Below are 13,175 nucleotides of genomic sequence, written 5' to 3'. Positions count from 1 at the left end.
TCTAGTCTGATAGAGCAGAGGTAGTGGGTCCGATATCCATCTGAGGCACTACTTGAGGAGCGCAAAATAGATCTGATGGAAGCATGGGTGTATTTCTTAGGACTCTAACTATAGACTAGACTATAGACCTGACTGTAGACTATAGACCTATACACTAGACTATAGACTAGAATGTGAACTAAAGACTAAATCAACGTTCTTCAATACCTTTTTAATATTATTTAAAATGATTGACAAATTAAATTTAATCCAATTAATTAATCTCAATTTAATTGTCTATAAAATTGAAATTTTCAATCTTTACACATTTAAAATTTATTTTATGTTCAATTAAAATTTAACAGTTAAAATAATTTACAAAACAAACAACATACATATTGTTTAACTAAAACAAATAAGCATTAAATTACATTTAAATGTTTAAATTTAAGTACAATTACATTCAATGAGTACGAGATCTGTTGATGTACTGATGTTGTCATCACTATACAATTTACATTAATTTTATTTAAGTATCATTTCATGTAAAATTATATATGAAAAATATATATTTAAATATAAATCTATTTAGTTAATTTTGTTCCTTCATATTATTGTAACAGATCACGACATAAAGACAAAAATAGTAAACAACAACATGCTGATGATCAGCATTTCCTTTGACGATCAATATTACAGACAGACGGACGGACGGTGTTTGACTGACATGTTGCCAATTTTCTATAAAATAAGTTTTGTTGTTTTTGTTGTTGTAGTCTTAAAAGTCAGCTGGCAACAATTATTAAGTATTGTTTTTATTATTTTGTATATACATTTTTGTTAATTTCAACACGTGTTAATAACATGATAAAATATTTTAAGAATAAATAATTGCTTTGAGTATATTTCATTGTAAATTTAATATAAAAGTATAATTTGTAAATTAATGAATAAAATTTATAAAATTTTTTTATTGAAAAATAATAATTTCTTGCTAAATGACAAAGAGCTTTGATTGATTTAAAAGTTATAATTACTATGTTGAGAATGATGAATGTCATATTTAAAATGATATTAAAAACCCAATACAAAAAGTGTTAAAAAATTATCTTCTTAGTCTAGTATATAGTGTCTATAGCATATTCTACATTGTAGACTAAAAGGTAGTCTAAATCCTAGCCAGAAATATGGTTTAAAGTCAAGTGTATCATAAAATGTAGTCAATAGTCTAGTCTGTAGTATAGTCTGTAGTCTTGTCTGTAGTCTAGTCTGCTGTCTAGTCTGTAGTCCAGTCTGTAGTCAAGTCTGTGGTCTAGTCTGTAGTCTAGTCTATAGTCTAGTCTATAGTCTAGTCTACAGTCTAGTCTATAGTCTAGTCTATAGTCTAGTCTATAGTCTAGTCTGTAGTCTAGTCTATAGTCTAGTCTATAGTCTAGTCTATCGTCGAGTCTACAATCTAGTCTATAGTCTAGTCAATAGTCTAGTCTACAGTCTAGTCTATAGTCTAGTCAATAGTCTAGTCTATAGTCTAGTCTATAGTCTAGTCTATAGTCTAGTCTATAGTCTAGTCTATAGTCTAGTCTATAGTCTAGACTATAGTCTAGTCTATAGTCTAGTCTATAGTCTAGTCTATAGTCTAGTCTATAGTCTAGTTTATAGTCTAGTCTATAGTCTAGTCTATAGTCTAGTCTATAATCTAATCTATAGTCTAGTCTATAGTCTAGTCTGCAGTCTTGTCTTTATTCAAGGATGTAGTGTTTATTTTAGCTTGTAGTCTAGTCTGTAGTCTGGTCTAGTCTATAGTCCAGTCTATAGTCCAGTCTGTAGTATAGTTTATAGTCTAGTGTATAGTCCAGTCTATAGTCTAGTTTATAGTCTAGTCTATTGTCTAGTCTATTGTCTAGTCTATAGTCTAGTCTATAGTCTAGTCTATAGTTGAATCTATAGTCTAGTCTATAGTCCAGTTTATAGTCTAGTCTATAGTCTAGTCCATAGTCTAGTCTATAGTCTTGTCTATAGTCTAGTCTATTGTTCAGTCTATAATCTAGTCTAGTCTACAGTCAAGTCTATAGTCTAGTCTGTAGTCTAGACTATACTCTAGTCTGTAGTCTAGTCTATACTCTAGTCTGTAGTTTAGTCTATACTCTAGTCTGTAGTTTAGTCTATACTCTAGTCTGTAGTCTAGTCTATACTCTAGTCTATAGTCTAGTATACAATTTTGTCTATAGTCAGGTTTATAGTGTAGTTTATATTTTACTCTATAGTCTAGTCTCGTCTAAAGTCTAGTCTATAATAAGTAGGTATACACAAATTATAGAGCTAAATCTAAACGACTGATCTTTTATACCTTTTATATCGGATGTAAAAATTTTTCTTAATATAAAATAAACTATATGATCTTTCATTTTTGTTAAACTCTCTGAATAAAAATTTTTTGATATTTTTACATTAAGAGGCCCTTAATAGCCCTTTTATACAGAAAAAATATATATTTTTATTTTAAACAAACCCAGGAAAAACACTTTTACTTTCTAGACCACAAAAAAGTGTAAAAGAAATGTTCAAATTGTTTATAATAAAATTTTAGGTTAATTATATAAACAATTTAAGGGAAAAGTTTGAAATAAAAAAAATTAAACTCTAAATTAAAACATCAGGTGTTAACGGCTAATAGAGGCAACTAAAAATTAATATAAATATTTATACTATAAAACCACACAGAAAAAAAAGAAAGAAACAGTTCTTTTTTCAAACTTCAGATAATGATAATAAAATAGAAATGCTATATAAACAAACTCTCTAGATATCTTTTTGTAGTATAAACAAATTAAAAAACTGAAATAAAAAATGATCAGAAGGAACCCACCACCATTTTATGACTATTCACCACCACTTTACTTTTCTTTTCTTTAAAAATGCTCTAAAACACTTATTTATTTTAGTAATAAAAGTCATAGTGTTTTTTTTCAAGTAATTTGAAATTGTAAGAATCTTATATTGTTTTTCTGGTAGTACTCTCAAGAGTCACTTTTTAAGATTAAAGTACAATTTTACCTTTCAAGTTAAATAAATATATTCCCTTTCTATTTATTTATTTTGATAATTTTTAAGAATATTTTGAGGGGGTTTCTTTATATAAATATGTGGCATAAATATAGAGTAAAAGAAACCTTTGGAGTTTTTTTCCAATATAAAAGACTAAAACCAATTGACACTTGTCCATGCTTGACTGGTCTTAAAAGATCTTACATGTTTTCCTATTACCTCAAACTGTTTACTTCAAGACCTTCTAACCTTTTTTTCGTTTGCCTTCTAAAAGAAGACCTATAAAAAGGAAATGTGCATGTGGGTATATAGTTTGTTGTGGCTTATTTTTACTGTTTAGTAAACATGAAATTAGAAATTATTTGATTTTATGCTTGGTTGGATATTTGTTCTTTGCCAGAGTGAAAGAGAGAGAGAGAGTGCGAACAAAGTATCCTTATCAAACAGCAAAAGTCCTCAAGATATTTATGCACATGTTTGTAGTTCTTTGGTTTGACCAGTCTACAAGTAAATGTTTTTTTTTTTTGTTTTGTACAAATTGCCTTTCATATCAAACTACTAAAACTCCTTTTTCAACAGCTGCTTACTGACTGGTTTAAACTACCACTTGTTTTTATAGCTGGTGTTTTATATCCTTATAGGAAACAAAAACAAGAAAGCAAATAAACACTGCAACATTATGTCTGCTTGTAGAAACACTTGTCATCGTTAGATGGTTGTTAAAAAACGTCTTGGGGTATTCACAGTTTGCTATATATGAGTTTATATACTAAACTATACAGTATAAAATAAACTATAAGCTAGACAATAAACCAGCCTAACTACTTGACCATAGACCAAAATATAGCCTAGACTATAGAACAAAATATAAACTAGAATACAGACTAGACTACAGACTAGACTACAGACTAGACTAATGACAAGACTATAGACTATAGACTAGACTATAGACTAGACTATAGACTAGACTATAGACTAGACTTTAGACTAGACTATAGACTAGACTATAGACTAGACTATAGACTAGACTATAGACTATAGACTAGACTATAGACTAGACTATAGACTAGACTATAGACTAGACTATAGACTAGACTATAGACTAGACTATAGACTAGACTATAGACTAGACTATAGACTAGACTATAGACTAAACTATAGACTAACTATAGACAAGACTATAGAATAGACTATAGACTAGACTATAGACTAGACTATATATTAGACTATATATTAGACTTAACACTAGGCTATAGATTGGACTATATACTAGACTATAGATAAGAAAATTGTATTCTTCAGACTCTTTTCTAGAAAATGAATTATTTTCTAAGACAATTATTTATAGAAAAAAGCTTTCTTCAAACTTTTTTATAGAAAATTACATTCTGTAAATGCTTCTATACAAAAGAATTTGCAATTAAAATACCTTCTTTAGAATGGTTTCCATAGAAAAGTATATAGATCTTTAGAGAATTATCTTCTCCAGACTCTTCTCTATAGAATTAACTTTTTACGACGTTTTTCATAGTAAAGAAGACTCTTCTACAGAAATCTTAAGATTATTTTTTACAGAAATACTTTTCTATCAAAAAATAAACTCCGTTTTCATCAGATAAGTGTTAGAAAAGTGTCTTTTTTTACAATCTATTCTATACAAATGTTCCCAATACTTGTATTTTTGCTTGTAGAAAAGTGTATTCGTGATATTATTTTCTATAGAAATTTAATTTTTTTTAGTAATTAATAACAAATAAACTAATTTCTAGAATTTTTTATAAATATTTAAGGTTATATGATAATTTCTTATTCCCAATCTCTTACCATTAACTTGAAGACAAATTAAACATGTTTCATTTATTTTTTTACGTTAGGAAATACAATTTTCTTTTTTAAAAACACTTTTTAATTATTTTAAACATTTAATTATTTAATTTTCTTTAATTTTTATTACAACATTTGCATATTTTCCCCACATTTATTAACATTGATTGACATCTAATTTAGGCTTTCTTTCTACTACTTTTTTTTAAATACATATAAAAACAACTACCTATAATGCCTTTACTTTGTTGCTCTCACTTGCACTTATTCTCTTACTCATATACTCATATTTTTTGTTGTTGTTACTTTTTTTTTAAACAAAAAAAAAACGTAAAACAGACGCTTCCACAAAAATGCATAATTTTTTTCTTTGCAAATTTCTAACACTTTTTTCTTTTAATTATTTAACACTTTTCATAAATATTTTTATATAAATTATTAAAGCAATAGTTTAATTATATTTTAATGCAAACATTTGTTAAGATTAAGACTTAAATAACACTTCAAATTAACATTTATGACGACAACTAACCACTTAATACACGATGACTTTGAAAATTTCGAGAACACTAAAGAAGAAATGCATGTGAATAAAAGGGAATAGCAATTATTATTGTTGTTGTTATTATTATTAGTATACTATTAAAAGTAACGAAAAAGAAAAAAACAATAACAAAACAATCAACACAGATGAAATGAAGTGACAAACATTGATGCCTTAAGGCTTAGTTAGTTTCTACGTTGCATTCTTAACGGCAATCCCACGGTCAAGCTAAAGATTAACATAGGTTTACGTAAGCCTATAACTAATTAAGAAATTTATAACAAAACGAAACGGTACGTAGAAACTAATTGAATCTTTAATATCGCAAATATGGAAAGTACTTTTTTTATTAAAATAAGAAAAAAAGGTGGAAGGAGGGGTAAATTCTAAACAAAATTAATTAAAATTAAAAAATTATTCTTTTTTTTTCTATATAAAGAAATCTTACTCAGTTTCTATTGCTATTAAGAAATTTTTCTTAGATTATTTTCTATAAAAAATTTTTTAATTGTCACATGTTTCTATTAGCAAATTTAATCGGTGCCTAGACTCTTTTCTACAAAGAGGTGTATTAATAGACTCTTTTCTATAGAAAACTATTCTTTTTAAACTCGTTTTGACAAAACTATTTATTTTAGATTTTCTTTGTCTCCTTTCCAAAGAAAAGTAAAGATTCTTCTGTGGAGAGTTTTCTACTGTTTCTTATAGTCTTATCAATAGGTAATTGCTTCCTTAGGGGAATATCTTTTTAATAATATTGACTTGTTTTTACTATTTTCTAAAGAACAGTATTTTGTTTAGACTCTTCTATAGAAAAATTTTCAAAAGAGTGATTGCAGTAGAGAATTTTCTGTAGAAAAATGTATTCTTTAGATTTCATAGATATTATTCTATGGATTTGGAAGACTCTTTAGACAAATGAGACCCTTTTCTGTTCTCTTAACATTTATCTATAAGCAATGTTTTCTAAGACTCCTTTTCATAGAATATTTTCATAGAGTCTTATAAAAACTCTTCTGTGGAAAAGTGTATTGCTGAGATTCCTACTCTTCCTTATAGAAAATTTTCCTTGTTTAGTCTCAATAATAGGTAATTTGCCTCCTTAGGAATCTCTTTTAAATAACATTGACTCGATTTTACTATTTTCTAGAGAACAGTATCTTGTTTAGATTCTTCTATAGGAAAATTATTAGAGTTTTTTCTAAAGAAAAGGTGACTTATCGAGACTCTTCTATAAAAATGTATCTTGTTTAAAATCTTCTATAGAATATTTAAGCTCTTCTACAGAACAGTCTTGTTTAGAATCGATTCTATTGAAAAGAGTCATGTTTAGACTTCTTTCTATAGAAAAAAGTCTTGTTTAGACTCCATTCTATAGAAAAGAATCTTGTGTCTTGTGTAGACTATTTTTCCATAAAAAGTTGCTTGTTTAGATTCCTTTCTATAGAAAAGAATCTTGTTTATACCCTTTTTAAAAGCAAAGTTAAGACTCTCTCTAGTAAAATGTATTCTTTATACTATTTTATATAGAAAAGTGTCTTGTTAGGAAAGGAAGTATCTTTTCAGATTATTTTTCTTGTTTTCTATAGAAAATAGTCTTTATTACCCCTTTATTCTGTGTTTTTTCTTTTATATAGAAACAAGTGTTTTGTTTAAACTCCTTCTATAGAAAATTATCTAAGTTATACACCTTTCTATAGAAAAGTGTCTTGTTACGACTTCATTTCATAAAGTGTGTTTTTAGGACTCTTTTCTATAGAAAAGTGCCCTTTAAAGACTCTGTTCTATAGTATCCTGTTGAGACTCTCTATAGAAAACTCTATTGTTTATAATTCTTTCTATAGACAAGAGACTTTATTCTGCTTTTTCTTTAGACTCTTTTCTATTGAAAAGTGTTTTGTTTGGACTTTCATACAGAAGAGTATCTTGACAGGAAAATCTTCTACAGAAAACTTTCTTGCATAAACACTTTTCCAAAGAAAAATGTTTAAAAAATTAATAATCTTTTCTAAAGAAAAATGTGTTGATTAGACAATCTTATACAGAAAAGTTTGTTTATAATCTTCTCTATAGAAAAGTGTGATGTTTAGACTATTTTCTATAGAAAATTTTCTTTATAGATTTGGTTCTTAAGAATATGATCTTGTATTCTATAGAAAAATTTATGTTTCTATAGAAAATGTCATTATTAAACTTTTTTCTGAAGAATGTACTGGTTTCGATATAAACGTGTTCTCTTTGGTATAATTTTCTACAGAAAAGTTTCTTTTTTATATAGAAAATTATCTTTTTAGAATGTTATCTATAAATAAATGGTTCCTTTAACTCTGAATTCTCTCAATTATGAAAAACATTTTGAAATTCTCGAAGAATCTTAGGTTCTCTATAGTATTCTGTGAGTATCCTGAATATCTTAGATTTTTTTTCTCTTTGCCTCTGTCATATAATGTTGTGTTAGGGTATTTTTGAAAAATAATCCTCCTAGACGTGTTATATTCTCTTAAATGTCATATTTTGTGCATTTATGTAAAAAATTTATATAAATGAAACCATTAACATTTTATGACATTTGCATGTTTTTTCATCAAACATACCAACAAAAACATATTTTTTTGTTTACTTGAACATATAAAATAATATTTTATACAAAATATGTATGTATTTTGTTATAAATATTATCAGCAGCTGCTAAATTTCTTTAATTTTTTGGGGGTAACATTACGAATTTCATTTTACAAAAATGATAAGAATTTAACTTTAATCCGGTTATTCATTGCAATAATCCTGTTAGCTGAACAAAAAGTATAAAATTAAATGAAAAAGGAAACGGAACTACTAGTTGCCAACTGGAGTTTAAAGAACAAGAACAACAAAACATCAACAAATTGCAATTTCATGCAAATGTTGGCAATGTATGTACATACATGTGAATGTACATATGTTGCATGTACCCAGCAGTTCGACAAAGAGTCTATGCATACGAAAAAGAATGTAATTTTTACTAATAGTTAACCACCTGGATGACTGTAATTCGTATATTTTGAGCCATTCGTCACGAATGTACCCTTTGTAATGGAGAATGAAGACAGTCGTCACTTTAGTTTCCTCTTTGGAAGCGGGAGCGTTGACAGTCGTCTCTTTACTGCCCTCAAGTAACCTAGAGATTATACTCTTAAAAGTTGTTTTTTTTGTACTTCCGAAAGTAGTTCTTTTACCCATCTTTTGGAGAAATGATTATTACTTTCTACTAATATGCCACTATCTGGTGGACTCAAATTTATATCTTTCGGGCCAACCGTCACATTATTGTCCCATAGTATTCTGGATAGTGGACACTTGAAATTTTTAAATTTTAGTTTCATTATTATCTTACCACCTGGTTGACTCTAATTCGTATGTTTTTGGCCTTTCGCCACAAATAAACTCTTTGTAAGCGAGAGTGCCCCCTTTGTAAGCGAGAGCGGAGGCAATCGTCTCTTTACTGCCTCTTTGTAGGGTGTAGAGTGACGATTGACTTCCTCGTAGGACAAGCCCATGTTAAAATGGTCGGTCTCCTGGGTAGTCAGGTGGCTAGGGGCCACCATAAGTGGTAGGTTAAGAGGTCAGTTCGGGACCGTCCCGTCGAACTGCTGGGTACTTATGTACACTAATATTAAGGCAGAATCAACATTTGTTCTTTGGGAATGTATTACGGAAGCACTGATGTGTAAAAGGTGCCAACATACATATGAGTTAAACTACATACAAACATTGATTAAATTTAGCATTTTGAGTTTTAAAATATGTTAAAGACATTTTTAAGGAAAAATATTTTATTTGCTTAAAGAATAACATACACTTCTTTAAAGAAAATTCTCGATAGAAGATTTGAGATTTGTATAGCAGAGTTTAAAGACGACACTTTTTAATATAAATAGTGTAATGAAGATAATTTTCTATAGAAAATCGTCTAAAGTAGAATTTCTCTATAGAAAGTCTAAAGAGAAAAAATTATTTGTAAAGAAAATTTTGTAAAAGAAAGTCTAAAGAATAAGCATTTCTATTAAAAGTCCCAAATAACGAAAATTTTCTATTTTTAAAAAGACACTATTCTAACAAAAAGTCTTAAGAAGAAGATATTTTTCTAAAGAAACTTACTTTTCTAAAGAAAACCATTTTCGAAGAAAGGAACTTTTTTCTCAGAAATTTTAAATCTAGAGAACGCTTTTCTACAAAAGCTGTTAAATGTAGAATAGAAAATAGTGCAAACAGATTATTTCTATAGGGGAGTCTAAAGAGGACACACTCTATAGTAAGAAGACTTTTAAGAAATTATATAATTTATGGAAAAAGTTAAAGAAATCTCTTAGGAAGTCACTTGTCTATCAAAGTGTTTAAAAAAGCAACTTTTCTATAGAAAAACAGTTAAAAGAAGATACTTTTCCGCCGAAAAGAGTCTAAAAAGACACTTTTTAATAGAAAAAGGTTGTAAAATAGACTATTTCTAAAGAAGACTCAATCTATAGAAAGAAGACTTTAAAGAAAATACTTTGCTATAGAAAAAGTTTAAGAAATTTCTAAGGAAGTCACTTTTCTATCAAAGTGTTAAAAAAAGAAACTTTTATATAGAAAAAAGTTAAAAAAGATACTTTTCTGCTGGAAAGGATCTAAAAAGATACTTTTGTATGTCATTTTTTCAATAGAAAAGTTTATTTCTATAGTAGAGTATAAATAATAGTCACTCTATAGTAAGAAGACTTTAAAGAAGATACTTTTCTATAGAAAGAGTCTAAAAATACACATTTGTATTAGACTTTTCAATAGAAAGGAGAGTAAACAGTCGAGTCTAAAGGAGATACATTCTATAGAAAGAATACTTTTCAATAGAAAAAACTTAAGCAAACTCTAAATAAGCCCCTCGTATATCAAAGTGTTTAAAAAGCAACTCTGTTGCAGAAAAGACTGCAAAAAAAGTTAATTTCTATAGGAGAATATAAAAAAGACTCATTCTATAGAGAGAAGACTTTAAAAAAGATACTTTTCTATAGAAAACGTTTGATAAATCTCGAAGTGTTTAAAATAGAAATTTTTTTCTAGGAAAAATTAATAGAAACACTTTTCAACAGAAAAGAGTCTAAAAAGACACTTTTGTATGAGATTTTTCAATAGAAAAGAGTGTTAAAAAAGATTATTTCTTTAATGGATTCTAAAGAAAACAAATTCTATAAAAAGAAGACTTTATAGAAGATACATTTTGATAGAAAAATTTTCAGAAATCTTTAAGTAAGACACTTTTCTATCGACAAGTTTAAAAAAGAATTATTTCTATAGAAAGATATTAAAAGTAGACATATTTTAACAGAAAAGAGTCTAAAAAGACACTTTTGTATGGCAAATGGTTCTAATATAAAAGAGTTTAAAGAAGATTATTTCAATAGAGGAGTCTAAAGAAGACACACTCTATACAAAAAAGGCTTTATAGAAGATACTTTTCTATATAGAAAAAGTATTTATAGAAAAGTGATACTATAGAAAACTTATGGAAAAATTACTCTATAGACCCTCTTCGATAAAAGGCTAAAGAAGACACTAAAAAGAGAATATGAAATACACTTTTCTATAAGAAAAGAGTATTAAGAAGATATTTTTCTATATAAAAGAGTAGTGCAAACATACTTTGTTATAAAAAGGCTTAAAGAATATAAAAACAATGCTTTTCTATTGAAAAATATTGAACTAGAAACAAATCTATAGAAACGAGTATAAAGAAGAAAATTTTCAATAGAAAAAAGTACAAAAACTTATTTCTATAGATAATAATAAACTTTTCTAGGACTGAACAGATGATTATCTCCACAGGGAAGTCTAAAAACGACATACTCTATAGAGAAAAGCCTTTATAGAAAATACCTTTCTATAGAAAAAGTTTGAGAAGTCTCAACGGAAGGCACTTTTCCATCAAAATGTTTAAAAAAGACACTTTCTAATAGAAAAATGTTTCTATAGAAAACTTATAGAAATCCCTTTTCTAAAGAAGACACAGAAATGGGAATATTTAACATATTTTTCTATAAGAAAATAGTATAAAGAAAATATTTTCTATAAAAAGGAGTCTTGCCAACATACTTTTCTATAGAAAGATTTAAATAATATAAAAAGGAATATTTTCTATTAAAAATATATTGAACTAGAAACAAATCCATATAAAAGTGTATAAATAAGAAACTTTTCTATAGAAAATTGTAAAAAAAAATCGTTTCTATAGATAATAGTCTAAAAAACTCTTTTCTATAGAAAATATTCTAAAAAAAAATTCTTTTATATAGAAAATTGTTTAAAGAAAACATCTTTTTATTGAAATGAGTTAGAAAATAGCTTAAATAACGTATTTAAAAAAACTCTATTCAAAATTAAATTTTCATTATTAATACTTAACCAAAAACAAGTAAGAGTTCTATATTCGGCTGTGCCGAATCTTATATACCCTTCACCATGATGTGTTTAAAGCCTTTTGTACCTTTTGAAGAACGAAAAAGTACCAAGAAGTCCCCATCTATGGGTCCTCAGTTAATCCGGGCCATACAAACTTAATTACATGTTCCTAGGTTCAATATTGTAGAAATTGTAAAAAGTACCTTTTGAAGAACGAAAAAGTACCAAGAAGTCCCCTTTTACTGGTTCTCACTTAATCCGGGATATACGAACTTAATAACATGTTTCTAGGTTCAATATTATAGAAATTTTAAAAAGTACCTTTTGAAGAATGAAAAAGTACCAAAAAGTACCCTTTCATGGGTCCTCACTTAATCCTGGCCATACATACTTAATTACATGTTTCTAGGTTTAATATCGTAGAAATTGCAAAAAGTACCTTTTGAAAAACGAAAAAGTACCAAAAAGTCCCCTTTTATGGGTCCTTACTTAATCCGGGCCATACATACATAATTACATGTTTCTAGGTTTAATATCGTAGAAATTGCAAAAAGTACCTTTTGAAAAACGAAAAAGTACCAAAAAGTCCCCTTGTATGGGTCCTCACTTAATCCGGGCCATACATACTTAATTACATGTTTCTAGGTTCAATATTGTAGAAATTGCAAAAAGTACCTTTTGAAGAACGAAAAAGTCCCCTTTTATGGGTCCTCACTTAATCCGGGCCATACATACTTAATTACATGTTTCTAGGTTCAATATTGTAGAAATTGCAAAAAGTACCTTTTGAAGAACGAAAAAGTCCCCTTTTATGGGTCCTCACTTAATCCGGGCCATACATACTTAATTAAATGTTTCTAGGTTCAATAATGTAGAAATTGCAAAAAGTACCTTTTGAACAACGAAAAAGTCCCCTTTTATGGGTCCTCACTTAATCCGGGCCATACATACTTAATTACATGTTTCTAGGTTCAATATTGTAGAAATTGCAAAAAGTACCTTTTGAAAAACGAAAAAGTACCAAAAACTCCCCTTGTTTGGGTCCTCACTTAATCCGGGCCATGCATACTTAATTTCATGTTTCTAGGTTCAATATAATAGAAATTTCAAAAAATACCTTTTGAAGAACGAAAAAGTACCAGAAAGTCCCCTTTATAGGTTCTCACTTAATCCAGGCTCTACATACTTAATTTCATATTTCTAGCCAATAACAAAACATTAGTGCTGCTCTCGCTCTGCTACTCTTGCTCTGCTGCTCTTGCTCTGCTTTGCTTTTATAAACAAATTACAATAACAATATTTACCGTATTGTTATGTATTTTGTTTTTGTTTTTTGCAGTTTCTGTCTGAGCATGAATAAAAAATCTAAATT

This window comes from Lucilia cuprina, chromosome 4 (genome assembly GCF_022045245.1).
Source record: "Lucilia cuprina isolate Lc7/37 chromosome 4, ASM2204524v1, whole genome shotgun sequence".
Taxonomy (NCBI): domain Eukaryota; kingdom Metazoa; phylum Arthropoda; class Insecta; order Diptera; family Calliphoridae; genus Lucilia; species Lucilia cuprina.
The sequence above is the reverse complement of the archived record's forward strand: the minus strand, read 5'-3'. Positions refer to the sequence as shown.